At 36.1% G+C, this 22,106-nt stretch overlaps 1 non-coding gene across 1 annotated transcript; it reads left to right on the forward strand.

Moving 5' to 3' along the window:
* Nucleotides 1-13,997: 13,997 nt before the first annotated feature.
* LOC137768971 (U6 spliceosomal RNA) lies at nt 13,998-14,104 on the forward strand. Its single transcript, XR_011074890.1, has one exon. It is a non-coding gene; the product is annotated as a U6 spliceosomal RNA (small nuclear RNA).
* Nucleotides 14,105-22,106: the final 8,002 nt, after the last annotated feature.

The following is a 22,106-nucleotide window of genomic DNA, read 5'->3' on the forward strand; positions in this document are numbered from 1 at the left end:
TAGTATGTTGAAGTCCTAACCCTCAAGTACTGCAGAATGTGACTGTGTTTGGAGACAAGGTGATAATTAAGGTTATCTTCTTTTACTCAAGGATAACTTCAATGTGTGCTAGAATCACTTAAAGAGATAATTAAGGTTAAATGATGTCATTAGGGTGAGCCCTGATCCAAAATGACTGATGGTCCTTATAAGAGGACATTTGGACACAGGCACAGGGGAAAGCATATAAAGACACAAGAAGAAAACAGCCATCTACACCATCTACAAGTCAAGGAGAGAAGCCTCAGAAGAAACCAACCCCACTGACACCTTGATTTCAGACTTCTAGCCTCCAGAATTGAGAGAAAATAAATTTCTGTTGTTTAAGCCATCCCGTCTGTGGTTCTTTGTTATGGTAGCCCCAGACAACTAATACAAATGTTTAAATGCTAGGGAAGTTTTTATAAAAGTTTTATTTTGTTTTGTTTTTTAATAAAAGAAGACCTGGGGGATTAATCAAGGTTAGAAAAAGATAGGTAGATAGAAAATGTTTTTCTTCTTTTACTCAAGGATAACTTCAATGTGTGCTAGAATCACTTAAAGTAAAAAGAGACCATTAAAGCTAAAAGGTAAAGTTCAATATTTTCAAGTTTGCTGATGATTTGAGTCACTATGGACTTAGCAATTGACTAGGAATCTAATTACTGATAAGAAATTCAGAGGAAAGATCGTTCTGTATTTTAAAATCCCCAAGAACATTGCAAATTGCACCACTCACATTATCCATAGTAAAAACGACTGCTTTAAATAGAAAATTCTTATGTAGCTGAAGAGCAAATTCTTATTCAAGTGACAGTAATAGCAGAATTTCAAGATGTGCTCAGACCAAAAAAAGTTACTCTTAAGATTTTCTTTAGAGTTTAACGAGCTAAAAATCTATGACTGCACTCAAGTTAGAAGACAAACTTTTATAAAGTATGTGTTTGTTAAGAACTTTCATTTAAAGTAGTAAAAACCTGAAGAGTAAACAAAAAACATATTTTACTCGAAAGTTAAGGGGGGTCTCTCAGAACCAATAGGCAGAAACTGAAGGTGGCCTCAGGTGAGAGTGGAACCGGGAACTGGAAAGTAGTTAAGATCTTCGGCCATCACTCTTACTTTGTGTGTGTGTCACTTTCTCTGGGCCCTCTTGGTTTCTCATCTCTGTTCCTTTATTCAGCTTTATTCTCACTCCTATCCTCTTCCTTCTCTCTTGCTCTCTGTGGCCAAAGATGAAAGTGGTAGCGGTGAGGCATGTTATATAAATAGAGCAGACATACCTTCCATCTACAGGAGCAGGGGAAGTTGTTTCTTGGAGAACTGGGGATGAGTTGCTTTCAGGCTAAAATATGTTATCATATTCACTTAAAAAAAATCCACTTGACTTCTCATCCTTGACATTTTTCTTGATTAGAAAAATCACACACTTTTGGTAGCTGAATATAAATACTTTAAAAAAATTCACATCATTGTCTTCCTATTTTCTTAATGAATTGTGATTTGAAACGAGATGAAAATGAGCCAGGCATTCTAAAAGATCTTGCTTACAAATTAAGAATTTATCTTAAAACAAATAAGAGATTAAATACAAGAAAAATGAATTTAGCTTGCATTTCTGTTACCCGATATCAAGAACAGAAGGTAGGAGAAGGCAGTCTACATTTACGATGCCTGTAGGCAAAACATGAGGAAAATACTATGTTTTGGAAAAGAAAAAGTGAAGTCCTATTTAGACTTCACTGAGGAGTCCATATTTAGAACTTTTTCCCAAGGCAATTTCAATTGTATTTATGAGGTGGTTTTGTTTTGTTTTTTTAATCATCTCAGTGTGTGTTTTAAGTGCCTTTTATGTAATGCTAAATATGAACTTTTGGACAGTTTCAAGAGTTTAAAAGACTAAGTGGCACTGTATTTTTATAACGTCACTGGGAAGACTAATGAAATATCATACCAATTTGTTTACACTTTTTTTATGCTTCAAACAATAAAGGCATTTTACCTTTAAAAAAACCCACACACTTCATTAGGGCATGATTTTATAGGGAACATAGTGATTAGTCATTGAAGTTGATAAAGCTCTATTCTCATGTAGTGTTCCAGATGACCTTAAGAAGTTAGTTTCTGGGGGTTTAGAGTCTCTGCTAGGGGACTAGAATTCTGAGCTGAACCTTCTTAATTGGTACTAAAATCAGACAGGCCATTGGAGATGGGGAATGAGAAACAAAGCTCTTTGTACACATATATACATCTTAAATTTTGACACAAGCTGTCAATAAACAGAAGAACCAGTTTTCAAAGTAGGAGTATTTCCTTCCCAAATGTTTAGACTGCCCTTACTGAAGAAGCTGATGATGAAGAATTGATGCTTTCAAGAATATAGAGTTCATTAAATTGTTTGAGTCTTTCTCTGACATTTATCACATTGTAGCATATTTTCAATTGGCCCAACTGTTGGGTGTTATAAATTTAGCAATAATTTCATGAGTGGATTATTGTTTGGCAGTTTATAGCTCCTTCTCCTTGGAAACTAGGAGGATGCAGATATGAGGCAGGTTGGTACCTAGGCAAAATGGGGCTGACAAAGAAGAGAATTTACACTGACATAGGACCCCTCCCTACCAGGGTGCAGGGGAGGGAGATGGGGGAACTAATCCACATCCTTAGGAAGCAGAGCAGCCCAGACATGAGTCATTCACAGAATACCATCAAGAAGCCTACCAGACATGATTCTTTCAGTCGGCAAGTGACAGAAACCTCAGCCCAAATTGGCTTGAGCAAAACCCAAATGAATTAGCTCATAAAACTGGACAGTCCCAGGAGACTGTTGGCTGTAGGTGTGGCTTATGTGGAAACTTACATGATATAAACATAACCCAGTTCTCTCTATCTCTTGGCTTGGCTTGGTTCTTCTCTGATGTGTTGGATTTATTCTAAGACAGGTCCTACCCTCATGGTTGTGAGACAGTTGTCTGAAGCAGTGCCATCCTTCAATCCAGATAAAAGGGATCCTCCTGTGGACCCTGTACTATAGGGAGTTCTTCTCTGGCTCTCCTTCAGCCATGCCCCTCCCCATGGGGCAAAGAGCCTCAGAAGCCAAAGACACATACTCCCCCAGAACCCTCTCACATCCCTCTGGATCACACTCTGGATACCACAGACCAAAGGATTCCCTGCCAAAAATCTCCAAGCTAGTTCTCAGCCCTCAGTGGACCTCTCCTTTTAGCCCATCCCCCTGAAGGTGAACTAAACTGACAATCTGCATACCTTTGGGCCCAAGAGTGAGCTGTTTGCAGATGATGTGTATGGAATTTAGATGAGCAGGCTGGGGTGTTCATACATATCTTATGAGTCCCCTTCTGGCAGAGAATTGAGGCTGGAGTGAGAAGAGAAGGAGTTGGGCCAAAATGTGTGTGATCTCTTCATCCAGCCATGTTCCAGAGCAGAAATCTGAAGAGTCTGAGAACTTGAACATTGCCTTCTGGGTCATTATGAAAGTATATTTGTCCAGGTAGGAGAAAAGAACAATTTGTATATAACATTGTGTTGGATTTTATAATGTTTACATTTTTAAGCATATGGTTCTATGTTTAGAACATAGGCCTCCATTTGTTTCCTTACTCTGTGAGCTACAAATATTAGAGTCAAATCTGATTAGGTTACAACCTTACAGGTTTAAGTTTAACCAAAGAAGAGGGAACAACTATCCTACAACTTCCAGAGGAAGTCCTGACATTTTCTCTGCTTGGGTCATTTTAGGTCACATTCCCACCTTTGAACCAATCACTGTGGAAATAGGATATCTTGGGTCCCAAACTCCATCCCTAGGGCTTAGAACAAAGGCCCACCCAGTCTACGTGAACTAAAATGGGGGAAGGCTGAATCCCAAGCAAAAGTTGGAACTGTCGCTAGAAGGAGGAATGGGTGTTTAAGCTAGAAGGCCAGCCATGATACTGGGAAATTTTATCTGGTTCTCAGTTGTAAGATATTGATGACTTGTTTTACAGGATGGCCTGGCAGGAACTGTTTGATCCTAGGAGGAGGGCCATCACTATTAGGTAAGGAAGGTGAGAAGGCAGACAGGGCAACTGAGGCAGACCATGTACACATGGAGAAGCAGGAAGGGGTGAAAGAAAGCTCTAGATAAGGAGTGCCTAGGCATTCAAGGCACACCAGAGACTCTAGGTTTGTCAGAACAGCCCAGGGATCCAGATCTGGTACGATGAGTTAATTTTGAAAAGTTTGCAGATAGTCTGAGGAACCTATGATTGGACAGAAATGGGTGAAACTGTGCCTGTGGGTAGAGGGCATCTGTGGAAAAGACAAAGGAAAGGAGATGAGGCAGGGAAGTGAAACCAGGCTGGCTTTCCCTAACATTACTTCCAGAGAGAAAAGTGTTCAAAGAAAAGCTGGTCTCTTGAGTGTGATATTTGCAATGTTAGAACCATTATGACCAAAACAGAGTTTATACACTTTTTTTAAAAAGCATTAGATGAGAATATTATTAGTTTTAAGATCCCCAAATCATGTTTATGTTTGCTCTGCCATAATTCATAAAGTTCTAAGCCCTTTATAAACAGGTGGTTTTTATTAATAATCAAATATATTCAATTTACTATCACTACATAGATGGTGAACTAAAGCACAACTTAAGCCACAAATTGCAGGATTTACTCCCAACCCCTTCCCTATCACTTGCTTTCTTTGTCCAGCATTTCTAACGATGTTTCCATTTCTATTGGCTTAATTTTCTGGTTATAACATTTTAAATGTTGCATGAAATAAAAGCATAGTACCTCATATATTATAGGGACTCATCACATATATGATTTATATGGAAGAAAGTAAGATAGCCTTTACTAATGTCCTAATTCATATCATATTGACTCATAGAAATTTGAACCTAGAAAAATATTTGCCTTAACACAGGCATTTCAAACGCAGGTACTGGATAATGGGAACATCCCAAGACACCTGAAAATCAACCACCTCTTTGTCTACACATAAGAGTGGCTTTAGATGGGTTAACACTAAAAGACTTCCTTTTCTATCAATAACTGGGAAACATTAATAGTTGTTTGTGAAAATAGAAAAAAGTCTATTGGGGGAAAATGTTTACTTCTCAGGAACTCAAGGCTTGGAGATCAGTTAGCTTAAAACCCCATTTGATGCAAGAATCCTTTTTCCTTTTTTATTGCCTTGACAATAAATAAATTATTGCAAGGTCAGGCAATTCCGAAACATCATTAACAAAGAGCAAATGGCTTGGAAACACTGGATGTAAGTTAACAGTCAGGTAGTAGCAGCAACACCACAGAAAGCAAAAGAGATAGACTGGTCCTGGAATGTTGGGAGTCCCAGTCTACATTCTGCTACTTGGCACTTACTCAAGTTTCTTACCAATTATTTCTCACATTATATCAACACTGGGCACATATCAGCTTTTGATATTTGAAATGTCTGGAAATCTTTTAATAGCTTGGCGCTAGGCAACTTTTAAAACTCGTGTTCCTAGAAATTACACTGAAAATTATATTAGAACTCACTGATGTTTTCATTTTCCAGGTTATATATTTTCACCAGTAAGAAGTGCTCAGTAACTTCACTGCCATGGTTTATGGATTGCAAGAAGCATGGAATGATGATAGAGCTGAAGGGTCCCAGATGGATCAAATCAAAAAATCATCTTTCTCATTTTATAGTTGAGAAACTCAGGCCTAGATCACTTGGCTGGTTAGTAGCAACCCCCAAGGATGGGTAAATTAGTGGCTTAATGACATCACTTAAGGACCTAGGTAATTTCCAGTTTTCAGTTCTGCCTCCTTCAAGGTACCAACTGTTTCCACATGCTTATCTCATGATAGGAAAGTAGCTGAAGCAGCTCTGGGAATCACACCTAGATATAATATTGCCAAACTAAAGATGAGGAAGCCGTCCTTCTTGTGTCTTGTTTAAGAGTAAGAAAGCCTTTCCTAGAGGCTTCTAGCAGATTTCTCATTTCTGACTGGGTCATGTGTCCTTTCTAAAACAATGTCAAGTAAAATGAGAATGCCATAGAGCAATTAGGATTTACCTTCTGGGGCTGGAATAGGGCCAGCCTCTCACTAGTATGTGGCCACATGGAGGAGAGTGGCTATTTGAACAAAATCGGAGTCATGGTTTTAGCACATATGTGTAGAGAAATAGATATTGAGTAGGCAACCAATAAAATCTTCTATAATTAGGAGCCCAAAGCCTCAAGTAACAGCTAGAGATCACTGGAAATGATTTATTTCAGAACCAACAGAGCATTTCTCTGCTGTCTCTTGCTCTACTGCACCTAAATTTTCCCTCCTCTTTCCTGTCTGCCTTACCACCTTCTCCTTCCCTATCCTTTCCCTAAACTGGCTATGAACTAAAATTAGTCTACTCCATTTTGAGGACCTACTGTATGCAAAGCATCATACTAATATACATCAATGCATGGAGTTTTTTCTTAAGTGTTCACTGTATCTCAAAAGGCTGATGAATATATTATTTTCTCTACTGGTCATTTCATCCTATGATCAGAATTACATTCTCCACTAGTGGGAGGTCTTTTGTTTCCTTAAAATCCTTTTTTATTACAGTTCCTTTTCCCAGAGACCATATTGGTACCATTGTACTAACTGAGAAGGGGTCAGTTCCTTTGTGTTCCAAAATTTGCTATAAATAATGAAATGAATATTATTCTTTAGCTCTGAAGGAATCTAATGCAATCATCATGAATTATGATATAAATGTATAAGGGATGACTATAAAGGAATAAGGCTTGTTATTTTTTAACATAACAAACCTTTGTTAAAGATAAGCCAGTTCGTTCACTGGGTGGAAAAGCATAGGAAAGCACCTAGATTTTTCAGGAAAGAAAAACCTATCTGAAGTCTCCACTGAAATATTTACTATTTTTGTGGCTTTTTACAAGGTGTTTCTAAATCTTAGTTTTCTTTTCTCTAAAGTAGAAAAAATAAAAATACAAAGAATAGGGTCAGGCTATAATTTATTGTCCAACTGGGACACTTTCTGCATGTTGCCCTCAGAAATTCTTTCAGGTCCTTTGCGGGGAAGTTTTGGTTGAAGTTTAAAATATACACAGAAAAGTGTACATATCATAAATGGATTTTCAAAAACTGAATAAATCTGTGAAACCAATAACCAGATTTAAAATCTATAAAATTGGAGGGGAAGGAGGAGAGAAGGGCCGAGAGCCACGGTGAGAGGTGGCATTCCTGAATTGGTTGTATGGACGCCTCCCCTTGGGTCCTAGCCCAGCCGAAGCCCCCTGCCTCAGCGGGGAAGGTTCTTTCCCTGTTGGATTCCCACTGCCATCAAGGAAACCTAGGCTGAGATACTAACAGCACATGCCTGAGTTAATGGCCAGAGAATGGAGAAGCGGGAACTTGGTTGGCAAATCAACTTCGCCTCCAGGGGCTCACAAGGAAGGAAGTTTAAAGCCATGTGGCTGACAGGGTCTTGGTGCTCCGGCCTGGTGTCAGGTCTGAGCCTCTGAGGTGGGAGACCTGAGTTCAGGACACTGGACCACCAGAGACCTCCCAGCCCCACATAATATCAATCGGTGAGAGCTCTCCCAAAGATCTCCATCTCAACACTAAGACCCAGCTCCACCCAACGGCCAGCAAGCTCCAGTGCTGGACGCCCTGTGCCAAATAACTAGGAAGACAGGAACACAACCCCACCCACTATCAGAGAGGCTGCCTAAAATCATACTAAGTTCAAAGACACCACAAAACACACCACCGGATGTGGCCCTGCCCACCAGAAAGACAAGATCCAGCCCCACCCACCAGAACACAGGCACCAGTCCCCTCCACCAGGAAGCCTACACAAGCCACTAAACCAACCTCACCCGCTGGGGGCAGACACTAAAAACAAAAGGAACTACGAACCTGCAGCCTGCAAAAAGGAGACCCCAAATACAGTAAGTTAAAGAAAATGAGAAGACAGAGAAATATGCAACAGATGAAGGAGCAAGGTAAAAACTCACCAGCTGAAACAAATGAAGAAGAAATAGGCAGTCTACCTGAAAAAGAACTTAGAGTAATGATAGTAAAGATGATCCAAAATCTTGGAAATAGAATGGAGAAAATACAAGAAACGTTTAACAAGGACCTTGAAGAACTAAATGCAAACAAACAATGATGAACTACACAATAAATGAAATTAAAAATTCTCTAGAAGGAACTAATAGCAGAGTAACTGACGCAGAAGAATGGATAAGTGACCCGGAAGATAAAAGAGTGGAAATAACTACCACAGAGCAGAATAAAAAAAAAGAATGAAAAAATTGAGGACAGCCTCAGAGACCTCTGGGACAACATTAAACGTGCCAATATTCGAATTATAGGTGTCCCAGAAGAAGAAGAGAAAAAGAAAGGGTCTGACGTAGAGAATGGACTTGAGGACATGGGGAGGGGGAAGGGTAAGCTGGGACAAAGTGAGAGAGTGGCATGGACTTCTATATACTACCAAATGTAAAACAGCTGGCTAGTGGGAAGCAGCCGCATAGCACAGGGAGATCAGCTCGGTGCTTTGTGACCACCTAGAGGGGTGGGATGGGGTGGGGCAAGGAGATGCAAGAGGGAGGGGATATGCGGATATATGTATATGTATAGCTGATTCACTTTGTTATAAAGCAGAAACTAACACACCATTGTGAAGCAATTATACTACAATAAATATGTTTTAAAAAGAAAGAATCTAAGGGGAAGGTGAGAGGTGTTGTAAGTTATTTCATGCAAGAATTTTTCTTAGCTTAATGTGTGAATAAACATGTACTATCTAAAAAAGAAAAAAAAAAGAAAGGGTCTGAGAAAATATTTGAAGAGATTATAGTCGAAAACTTCCCTAACATGGGAAAGGAAATAGTCAATCAAGTCCAGGAAGCGCAGAGAGTACCATACAGGATAAATCCAAGGAGAAACACACCAAGACACATATTAATCAAACTATCAAAAATTAAACACAAAGAAAAAATATTAAAAGCAGCAAGGGAAAAGCAACAAATAACATACAAGGGAATCTACATAAGGCTAACAGCTGATCTTTCAGCAGAAACTCTGCAAGCCAGAAGGGAGTGGCACGACATATTTAAAGTGATGAAAGGTAAAAACCTACAACCATGATTACTCTATCCAGCAAGGATCTCATTCAGATTTGACAGAGAAATTAAAACCTTTACAGACAAGCAAAAGTTAAGAGAATTCAGCATCACCAAACCAGCTTTACGGCAAATGCTAAAGGAACTTCTCTAGGCAGGAAACACAAGAGAAGGAAAAGACCTACAAAAACAAACCCAAAACAATTAAGAAAATGGTAATAGGAACATACATATCGATAATTACCTTAAGTGTAAATAGATTAAGTGCTCCAACCAAAAGACATAGACTGCCTGAATGGATACAAAAACAAGACCCGTATATATGCTGTCTACAAGAGACCCACTTCAGACCTAGGGACACATACAGACTGAAAGTGAGGGGATGGAAAAAGATATTCCATGCAAACGGAAATCAGAAGAAAGGTGGAGTGGCAATTCTCATATCAGACAAAATAGACTTTAAAATAAAGACTATTACAAGAGACAAAGAAGGACACTACATAATGATCAAGGGATCAATCGAAGAAGAAGTTATAACAATTGTAAATATTTATGCACCCAACACAGGAGCACCTCAATACATAAGGCTAATGCTAACAGCCATAAAAGGGGAAATCGACAGTAACACAGTCATAGTAGGGGACTTTAACACCCCACTTTCACCAATGGACAGATCATCCAAAATGAAAATAAATAAGGAAACACAAGCTTTAAATGACATACTAAACAAGATGGACTTAATTGATATTTATAGGACATTCCATCCAAAAACAACAGAATACACTTTCTTCTCAAGTGCTCATGAAACATTCTCCAGGATAGATCATATCTTGGGTCACAAATCAAGCCTTGGTAAATTTAAGAAAATTGAAATCGTATCAAGTATCTTTTCCAACCACAATGCTATGAGACTAGATATCAATTACAGAAAAAAAACTGTAAGAAATACAAACACATGGAGGCTAAATAATACGCTACTAAATAACCAAGAGATCACTGAAGAAATCAAAGAGGAAATCAAAAAATACCTAGAAACAAATGACAATGAAAGCATGATGACCCAAAACCTATGGGATGCAGCAAAAGAAGTTCTAAGAGGGAAGTTTATAGCAATACAATCCTACCTCAAGAAACAAGAAAAATCTCAAATAAACAACCTAACCTTACACCTAAAGCAATTAGAGAAAGAAGAACAAAAAAACCCCAAAGTTAGCAGAAGGAAAGAAATCATAAAGATCAGATCAGAAATAAATGAAACTTGAGGACATGGGGAGGGGCGAGGGTAAGCTGGGACAAAGTGAGAGAGTAGCATTGACATATATACACTACCAATGTAAAATAGATAGCTAGTGGGAAGCAGCTGCATAGCACAGGGAGATAAGCTCGGTGTTTTGAGACGAGCTAGAGGGGTGGAATAGGGAGGATGGGAAGGAGATGCAAGAGGGAGGGGATATGGGGATATATGTATACATACAGCTGATTCACTTTGTTATACAGCAGAAACTAACACAACATTAAAAAGCAATTATACTCCAATAAAGATGTTTAAAAAAAAGAAATAAATGAAAAAGAAATGAAGGAAACAATAGCAAAGATCAATAAAACCAAAAGCTGGTTCTTTGAGAAGGTAAACAAAATTGATAAACCATTAGCCAGACTCATCAAGAAAAAAAAGGAGAAGACTGAAATCAACAGAATTAGAAATGAAAAACGAGAAGTAACAACTGACACTGCAGAAATACAAAGGTTCATGAGAGATTACTACAAGTGACTATATGCCAATAAAATGGACAACCTGGAAGAAACGGACAAATTCTTAGAAAAGCACAATCTTCCAAGACTGAACCAGGAAGAAATAGAAAATATAAACAGACCAATCACAAGCACTGAAATTGAAACTGTGATTAAAAATCTTCCAACAAACAAAAGTCTAGGACCAGATGGTTTCACAGGCAAATTTTATCAAACATTTAGAGAAGAGCTAACACTTATCCTTCTCAAACTCTTCCAAAATATAGCAGAAGGAGGAACACTCCCAAACTCATTCTATGAGGCCACCATCACCCTGATACCAAAAGCAGACAAAGATGTCACAAAAAAAGAAAACTACAGGCCAATATCACTGATGAATACAGATACAAAAATCCTCAACAAAATACTAGCAAACAGAATCCAACAACACATTAAAAGGATCATACACCCTGATCATGTGGGATTAATCCCAGGGATGCAAGGATTCTTCAATATACACAAATCAATGTAATACACTATATTAACAAATTGAAGGATAAAAACCATATGATCATCTCAATAGATGCAGAAAAAGCTGTCAACAAAATTCAACACCCATTTATGATAAAAACTCTCCTGAGGTAGGCATAGAGGGAACCTACCTCAACATAATAAAGGCCATAAATGAAAAACCCTACTCCAATATTATTCTCAATGGTGAAAAGCTGAAACCATTTCCTCTAAGATCAGGAGCAAGACAAGGTTGTCCACTCTGACCACTATTGTTCAACATAGTTTTGGAAGTTTTAGCCACAGCAATCAGAGAAAAAAAAGAAATAAAAGGAATCCAAATAGGAAAAGAAGTAAAACTGTCACTGTTTGCAGATGGCATGATGCTACACGTAGAGAATCCTAAAGATGCTATCAGAAAACTACTAGAGCTAATCAATGAATTTGGTAAAGTAGCAGGATACAAAATTAAGGTCCAGAAATGTCTTGCATTCCTATACACTAATGATGAAAAATCTGAAAGAGAAATTAAGGAAACACTCCCATTTACCATTGCAACTAAAAGAATAAAATACTTAGGAATAAACCTACCTATGGAGCCAAAAGACCTGTATGTAGAAAACTATAGGACACTGATGAAAGAAATTAAATATGATACAAACAGATGGAGAGATATACCATGTTCTTGGATTGGAAGAATCAATATTGTGAAAATGACTATACTACCCAAAGCAATGTACAGATTCAATGCAATCCCTATCAAACTACCAATGGCATTTTTCACAGAACTAGAACAAAAATTTTCACAATTTGTATGGAAACACAAAGGACCCCGAATAGCCAAAGCAATCTTGAGAAAGAAAAACAGAGCGGGAGGAATCAGGCTCCCTGACTTCAGACTATACTACAAAGCTACAGTAATCAAGACAGTATGGTACTGGCACAAAAAGAGAAATATAGATTAATGGAACAGGATAGAAAGCCCAGAGATAAACCCATGCACATATGGTCACCTTATCTTTGATAAAGGAGGCAAGAATATACAATGAAGAAAAGACAGCCTCTTCAAAAAAATGGTACTGGGAAAACTGGATAGCTACATGTAAAAGAAAGAAATTAGAACACTCCCTAACACCATACACAAAAATAAACTCCAAATGGATTAAAGACCTAAATGTAAGGCCAGACACTCTAAAACTCTTAGAGGAAAACATAGGAAGAACACTCTTTGACATACATCACAGCAAGATCCTTTTTGACCCACCTCCTAGAGAAATGGAAATAAAAACACAAAGAAACAAATGGGACCTAATGAAACTTAGAAGCTTTTGCACAGCAAAGGAAACCATAAACAAGAAGAAAAGACAACCCTCAGAATGGGAGAAAATATTTGCAAGTGAAGCAACTGACAAAGGATTAATCTCCAAAATATACACGCAGCTCATGAAGCTCAATATCAAAAAAACAAACAACCCAATCCAAAAGTGGGCAGAACATCTAAATAGACATTTCTCCAAAGAAGATATACAGATTGCCAACAAACACATGAAAGGATGCTCAACACCACTAATCATTAGAGAAATGCAAATCAAAACTACAATGAGGTATCACCTCACACCCATCAGAATGGCCATCATCAAAAAATCTACAAACAATAAATGCTGGAGGGGGTGTGGAGAAAAGGGAACCCTCTTGCACTGTTAGTGGAAATGTAAAGTGATACAGCCACTATGGAGAACAGTATGGTGGTTCCTTAAAAAACTAAAAATAGAACTACCATATGACACAGCAATCCCACTACTGGGCATATACCCTGAGAAAACCATAATTCAAAAAAGTCATGTACCACAATGTTCATTGCAGCTCTATTTACAATAACCAGGACATGGAAGCAACCTAAGTGTCCATCGACAGATGAATAGATAAAGAAGATGTGGCACATATATACAATGGACTGTTACTCAGCCATAAAAAGAAATGAAACTGAACTATTTGTAGTGAGGTGGATGGATGTAGAGTCTGTCATACAGAGTGAAGTAAGTCAGAAAGAGAAAAACAAATACCATATGTTAACACATATATATGGAATCTAAAAAAAAAAAAAAAAGTCCTGACAAACCTAGGGGAAGGACAGGAATAAAGACGCAGACGTAGAGAATGGACTTGAGAACATGCGGATGGGGAAGGGTAAGCTGGGATGAAGTGCGAGAGTATCACTGACATATATACACTACCAAATGTAAAATAGATAGCTAGTGGGAAGCAGCTACATCACATAGGGAGATTAGCTCAGTTTTTTATGACCACCTAGAGGGGTGGGATAGGGAGAGTGGGAGGGAGGTGCAAGAGGGAAGGGATATGGGGATATATGTATACATATAGTTGATTCACTTTGTTATATAGCAGAAACTAACACAACATTGTAAAGCAATTATACTCCAATTAAGATCTTTAAAAAAATCTGTAAAATGCAGACTAAGAAATAGAATATTACCAACATTCAAACTGTAATATCTTTGAGAGTGAAAGGTGGCATTATTTCTTTTAAAAGCCAATTGAGGTATATTGATATATGATAAACTGTGCATATTTAAATTTATAGTTTGTGCTCGCTTCAGCAGCACATATACTCAAATTGGAACGATACAGAGGAGATTAGCATGGCCCCTGTGCAAGGATGACACACAAATTCGTGAAGTGTTCTATATTTAAAAAATAGTGATGATAAAAAATAAATTTACAGTTTGATGAGTTTTGGCATACACCTGTGAAACTATTGCCACAGTCAAGATAATAAAAATAGTCACCATCTCAAAAAGTTTCCTCTTTGTAATCTTTCCTTTCACCCCTATCTTCCCTATCTTCAGGTAACCACAGATCTGGTCTGTCACATTTGCATTTTATAGAATTTTATATAAATAGAATTATCCACTTTGTCTTTTTTTGTTTGACTTCTTTCACATAGAGATTCTTACAGATTGTATGTATCAAAAATTTCTTCCTATGGATTTCTGAGTAATATTCCATTGTATAGCTATACTGTAATTGTTTATCCATTCTCCTGTTACTGGACATTTGGGTTTCCATTTTGGAGTTATTCCAAATAAGGCTGCTATGAACATTCATGTAAAAGTCTTGGTATGGAGATATGCATTCATTTTTCTTATGTAAACATCTAGATGTGGAATGGCTGGGTGGTATGGTAGGTGCCTTTAAGTTTTTAAGAAACTGTTAAATATTTTCCAAAGTGATTGGACAATTTAACATTCTTTATAGCAGTGTTTTGAAATTATAGTTGGTCCACATGCTCACCAACATTTGGTATGGTCAATGCTTGTTTATAATTTTAGCCATTCTAGTGAGTGTGTAGTGGTATCTCATTTTGGTTTTAATTTACATTTTCCTAATAACTAATGATGGTGAACATGTTTTCATGTGCTTATCTGAGGGGGCTCTATTTTTAATTACACTAAGACAACCAGCATAAAGTAGGACTGTCCTGGGCAAACTGAGACATATGGTAGCCTAAAGAAAGGCAAATGAAGGTTTGAGCTGTGGATGTTGAAACATCCATGCACCCCTGGAATAAATCCCACTTGAACATGGTGTATGTGATACACCACATTAACAAAATGAATTTAAAAATCATATGATCATCTCAATAGATGCAGAAAAAGCATTTGACAAAATTCAACATCCATTCATGATAAAAACTCTCAACAAACTGTGTATAGAGGAAACGTACCTAAACATAATGAAGGCCATATATGACATGTCCATAGCTAAAATGCTCAATGTTGAAAAACTGAAAGCTTTTCTACTAAGATCAGAAACAAGAAAAGGATGTCCACTCTTGCCACTTTTATTCAACATAGTACTAGACGTCCTAGCCACAGCAATTAGTCAAGAAAAAGAAATAAAAGACATCCAAATAAAACAGAGGTAAAACTGTCTCTATTTGCAGATGACATGATGTTATATAAAGAAAACCCAAAAGACTCTACCAAAAACTGTTAGAACTAATAAATGCATTCAGTAAAGTTGCAGGATACAAAATCAATATTTAAAAATCAGTTACAATCTTTATACAATAATAATAGACTATCAGAAAGAGAAATTAAGAAAATAATTCAATTTGTAATTGCATCAAAAAGAATAAAATACCTAGGAATAAATTTAACAATGGAGGCGAAAGACCTATACACTGAAAACTATAAGACATAGATGAAAGAAACTTAAGAAGACACAAAAGATATTCTGTGCTCATTGACTGGAAGAATTAGTATTATTAAAATGTCCATACTACTCACAACAATCTACAGATTCAATGCAACCCCTGTCAAAATTCCAATGACATTTTTCACAGAAGTAGAACAAACAATCCTAAAATTTGTATGGAACCACAAAAGACCCTGAAGAGTCAAAGCAATCTTGAGAAAGAAAACAAAGCTGGAGGCACCATGCTCCCTGATTTCAAATTATATTCCAAAGCTATAGTAATCAAAACCATATGGTATTGGCATAAAAAACAGACACATAAACCAATGAAACAGAATACAGAGACCAGAAATTAACCCATGCACATAAGGTGAATTGATTTATGAAAGAAGCCAGAATATACAATGGAGAAAAGACAGTCCCTTTAATAAGTGGTATTGGGAAAACTGGACAGCTGCAGGCAAAAGAATGAAACTGGACCACTATCTTACACAATATGCAAAAATCAACTCAAAACGGATTAAAGACTTGAATGTAAGACTTGAACCATAAACTTCTAGAAGAAAATATAGGCAGGAAGCTCTTTGACATCAGTCTTGGCAATGACTTTTTGGGTTTGACACCAAAACGAAGACAAAAAAAGCAAAAATAAACAAGTGAGACTACATCAGAATTAAAAGCTTCTGCATAGGAAAAGAAACCATCAACAGAATGAAAAGGTAACCTATGGGATGGGAGAAAATGTTTGCAAATCATAGATCTGATAAGGGGCTAGTACTCAAAAAATACAAAGAACTCATACAACTCAATAGCAAAAAAACAAACAAAAATTGTAGCTATGTGAAGTGATGGAGGTGTTAGCTAATGCTATGTGGTCGTCATTTTGCTATATATATATAGCAAATATAATTATGTTGTATATCTAAAACAATGTTATATGTCAATTAAATCTCAATAAAACTGGTGGGGGAGAAGAATGAAGGAGATAAAGGGAGAGTGATATGGGGAAAGAAGAAAAATAGCCCTTCATTGGGTTATAGGTCATGATGATGCTTTGTTAACATAAAGTTACATAAAATTTTATTCTTGTTACTATGTAAGCTAATAATAATAATTCAAGTTGATATTTTTCCCAAAGAAAAAATATGGTAAAAGTTACATTCTTGATTAAGGGATCCGAGGTTCAAATTTTTTATAAAAGTTAGCAAAATGCTATGTTTAAAATTTACACATACACACACATACAGTATGTATCAAGTAGTATACATAGTATATATGAAATAGTACAATATAGTAACTATCTCATAACACTGTACTTAAAATGGCTCACTTTCATAGAACATTGTAAATGGCTCCCCCTCCTAAAACAATTCTAGCCTTTCTTTTTCCCTTAGTGCAACAAATCAGAAAGTGTAATATTATAGAATGCTGAGGGCTCTTTTGGAGAAAGTTTGCCAGTCACCTTTGAGACATTTGGGAGAGAATGAAGGACACTTGATTATGCATTTTGAACTATGGATGCTTTGTTTTTCTGCCCTCTTCTTGTAAAAAACAAAACAAATATTGGCTTTTTAAAAAATCATTTTTCCCCTTCTAGTTTTTTTTTTTAATTGAGGTAGAGTTGTTTTACAATGTTGTGCTAGTTTCAGGTGTACAGCAAAGTGATTCAGTTATACATTCTTATACATATCTATTCTTTTTCAGATTCTTTCCCATTATAGGTTATCATAAGATACTGAATATAGTTTCCAGTGCTATACAGTATATCCTTGCTGTTTATCTATTTTATAATATGTAGTAGTGTGTATCTGTTTTAAAAAATTTGATTTAACTCTCATTTCTCAACATAAAAGTTGATACAAGATTAGGAAAAAAAAAAATTCCAGTTGTGAAAAGACTGAGACTAGCCACAGTCCTTATTTGTTGTGTTTGTTTTTTTACAAAAATCTTGGAAGAATTTTCAAGTAAGAAAAATCAAGTCAATAAGATTTCAGAATTTAAAAAAGGGAGTTACATGCAACAAAATATCTTTATTATTGGTTAAAAACACATAAAATTAGAAAAAAATATTGGCAATTGCTAATGTTTATATATACTCCACTGATTTTTTTCTATTGTAATTATCTTTTCAAATGAAACAACCTCTGTCTGCGGGATAGAGCATGAAGTTTATCCAAGAGAACATGAAAACATCCTATTAGCTAGAATCTGTATCTACAGTAAATGATGTCCAGGGGTATTGTGTCATATTTTTATATGAAGTGTTGTTATTGCAATTATTCTGAATAACCTATAATGCTCTGTACAGAGTAGGGTCTCAAATGTTGCTAGGATTAAACATTGGACAGAAAACTATTCTTAAAAATGGAAGCTGTTTCCCTAAGGTTTTAGTATTTGATTTCCAGATGACTAGAAGACTGCCTTTAGTATAATCTTATGTGATTTGGGATTTTCACCGTGATGAACAAAGTAAACATTTGAGCTGGAAATCAGTGGAAGTGTTTGAACCAACTAAAAGGATAATAAAAAGCATACTTAACCTTAACTTTAAAACCAAGCATGGGTTTTTCTGGTTTACTGTTGTACAGTTGAAAAAGCATTTTCCTCCAGAATTGTTCAGTTTCACTGACAGGGATGTCTTTTCTAGCACAGTAACCTCTTTCGTGCATGATTTTAGACAAATTGAAAGAAAATTTCTGAGCTATTATCTCACAGAGAAGCAGATGTTTTTATGAGACAAAAGCTATATCCTTCCAAGCCTACCTCCATGTTTCAAACCCATTATGATCTTGGACAATTCATTTTGCTGTGGCTGGCTTGTTTAAATTCCTTATCTAACTCAAAAGATCAATTTAGAAAATGAGAAAAACACCATTTTCTTTAATTTGTCACGATCACAAATACTTTAGGGTCAGAACTGAAATTAGGACTAGGTTTCCTAAATCTAAAACTTGATATCCTCTTCCAAGCATACCACTCAATCTCATGAGGTAAGACATAGAGAAACTTCGATAATTAGTATGAAATTTCAGTTAGCAGCTTGTATTAAATTGCTCATTTTTGATCCCTCTCCAAATCGTATCTTCCTAAGGTGAAAACCACCCAAAGTTCTGGTTAGAATGGAGACTCTCTCTGAATCTAGGCTCCTTTCCTCTTTTCTAAATTTACTTTGCTTCCTCTGTTCAAAGCTGACATTTCCTGGAGCCATCTTGATTGAGCATTATCTATACAACTCAAGAGTTTTCAGAAACTCAACAAAGCTAAGATGTGGGAATTCCCTAGTGGTCCAGTGGTTAGGACTCGGGCTTTCACTGCCATGGGCCCGGGGTTTGATCCCTGGTCGGGGAACTTAGATCCCGCAAGCCGAGCAGCGCGGCCTAAAAAAATAAATAAATCATTTTTTAAAAAAACCACAAAGCTGCCTTCCCAGTAAGAACCAAACAGGATGGTACCAGGTGGAGAATAAGGCTTTTGTCCAGACTGATGCCAGGTGAGTGAAAGAACCTTAGGAAGAATTAATCAGATTCAGTTTTGATTTATATGCTGTTTACTTTAAATCCCAATATGGATATGAGCTCAGAAGTACAAATGAAAATCATATAAAACCTCAGTGCTTAAGGGGCTGCCAGTACTTCCAAATGTTTGCATTCTTTCAGAACAGTCACCATGGAAAATTCAAAGCTTTTTTCAACAACTGCTAAAATCTTTTTGAATTTTTCTTTTCAAATTGCTATCCTATCATAATCAATTTGGGCCCCTCCTTTTCCTCCCTGCCTTTTCATTTTTCCTCTCCCAAACACACAACAAGTTCTTTATAGCATATCCCTGACTTGGACCAAAAATGGATTATCTGAAACAATCAGTTACCTGTTCTCATCACATATGGCTCTGAATGCCTGTCTGCCATCTCTCAACCATCCATAAAAAATGAAGATGTATTTTATATGTTCTGCAGGTTTTTAAAGACATTTCAAAGGAATAGGTCCAAAGACATTTTAAGTAATATCAGCAGGAGTGAAATAAGTGAATAACTTCAAATGGTGAATACTCTCAAGGGAGAAAATTAATTTTGGTTTAGTGTTTGTTAAAAGATGAGTCAGATTAAATTATAGCTATACTTTATATATGTATACACACAAACTACATGTGTGTGTGTACATAATCTTGAAATCTCGTGTATTTTTAGAAGGAAAGTTAAAATTGAAAGACAGCAAGAGAAGAAAAATCAGCATGTAAAATGCCATGGGAGGAAACACCTGCTGGGAAAACATAAATGTAAAAAAGATCTGACAGGCTTCTTTCATAATTTCACCCAGTAAAACAGTAATATTTAGAAATAAAAATGTGTGGAAAAGCAGTAACATTTCAATATTTTAACACATTTAAAGGCTCTGGTTCCATTGTCAACTTGACAGGAATCTAAAAACCTTTAAGAAAACCTTCTGTTTTTCCAAAAATCAATTTCAATATGCATTTAACTCCATTACTTTACTTGTTTTATTTGAATTAGTGAATTTTTAGGAATAAGTTTTAACTTTATAAACCTCAAATTTTGTCTTACCAATATGCTTGTAAAGACTGCATTTACACTTTATCTAGGTGTTTCATTTTGTTACACACTACTGAAAATCCAGTAATCATAAATGCACAACCTTTTATTCCTGAAGCACACACGCAGGGTCTCTTTAATAATTCAAAGTGCTTTCTATAATGATGAAGTCATACTGATGGACTCAGTAGGAAAATTCTAATACTATTAAGTATAACTTAAATAATTCACTGTAGAAACCAGGCATAATAGAGCAAGAAAAATAAATTCTAAGTGCTCAAAACATTTTGCTTTTTCTTACACCAATGTATATTTCTTAAATCACAGTGACAGTTCTCCTCTCTTTTGTTGGAGTACATGACAGCTATTCATAAACTGGAGCAGGTGCAAAAGATAAATGCTTTCCTATTAAAGTCAAGAATGTCAGCATTCTGTGTGCAGTGATGGGCAGACTTCCATCATTTTTGCATAAGATGTCTCCTGGGAAAGCTATCACCAGACCATTGCTACACTATCAACTTACTCTCATTTCAAATTATTATTCTTCATAGACAGCCAGCTGAGTTGCACTTTACTTTTTTAGATTCCCTGATAGGTGATGAAAGGAAAATGTCAAACAGAGCACAGAGAACAAGGTTATTCATAATTTCACTTAACACCAAACAACTCCAAAATCATTAATCCTATAAATATAGTATTGTTCATTTTGGAATTATGATATATTGAGAATTATTCAATCTGACTATATAAAATAAGTGATTGAGAAAAAAGTTTAAAAAAATAGTCAGTAAATAATTTTTGTAAATACAGAATTATGGCAAGTTCTAAAATGAATTAATTAGGACCAGTAATGAAGAAATTAATTGAAACATTCTATTAAAATTAAAATAAAATAAATTAAATATGGCTTAATATTTTATTATTTCCTTTGGTATTTATTTATAGAAGCCCTCTTTTGGATGATTGAAAATCAAAAGCCATACTCAGGTTACGTAATTAAAACATGATTTGTTTTTCACAATTTAGTAGCAGTGACATGACATATAGAAGATAACACAGTCTATACTGAATTGTTTTGAACAAAGAAGCAAATTGGAATTTATCTTTGTGAAAGGAGAAGAAAAAGAAACTCCCCCCAAAATATGAATTAATGAGATTTTGAAGATGCCCATATGTATTAACAAAAAATGAATATATTTTTAACATTCTGAAACTTAGCATGCTATTGAGATATGAATCCCTCTAATGAAAAAGATATATTTAAATCTGGCAAGTGTGATTTTATAAATACTCAACATATGTTATATGTTATGTGATATGTATATGTTACATATGTACATATAACAATGGAATATTATTCAGTCCTGAGAAAGAAGGAAATCCTGCCATTTGTGATAACATGGATGAACCTGGAAGATATTATGCTACATAAAATAAGCCAGACAAAGACAAATACTGTCTTGTATTATCTCACTTATATGTGGAATCTTAAAAAAAAAAAAGTCAAACTCATAGAAACAGAGAGTAGAATGGTGGTTACCAGAGGCTAGGGGTGGGGGGAGATCCTCATCAAAGGATACAACCCTTCAGTCATAAGATGAATAAATTCTGTGGATATAATGTACAGTATGGTGACTATTTAATAATACTGTATTTTAACTTGAAATTTGCTAAAAGAGTAGTCTTAAGCATTCCCATCACACACACACACACACACACACACACACACACGTGCACACACACACGTCACTATGTGAGGTGATGGATGTATGAATTAACTTGATTATGGTAATCATTTCACAATATATATGCATATCAATCATCATGCTGTACTCTTTTATATGATTTTTTTTTTTTGGCCACCCCACCCAGCTTGTGGGATCTTAGTTCCCCAAAAAGGGATTGAACCTGGGCCCTCGGCAGTGACAGCGCAGAGTCCTAACCACT

The sequence above is a fragment of the Eschrichtius robustus genome, chromosome 8, assembly GCF_028021215.1.
Source record: "Eschrichtius robustus isolate mEscRob2 chromosome 8, mEscRob2.pri, whole genome shotgun sequence".
Taxonomy (NCBI): Eukaryota; Metazoa; Chordata; class Mammalia; order Artiodactyla; family Eschrichtiidae; genus Eschrichtius; species Eschrichtius robustus.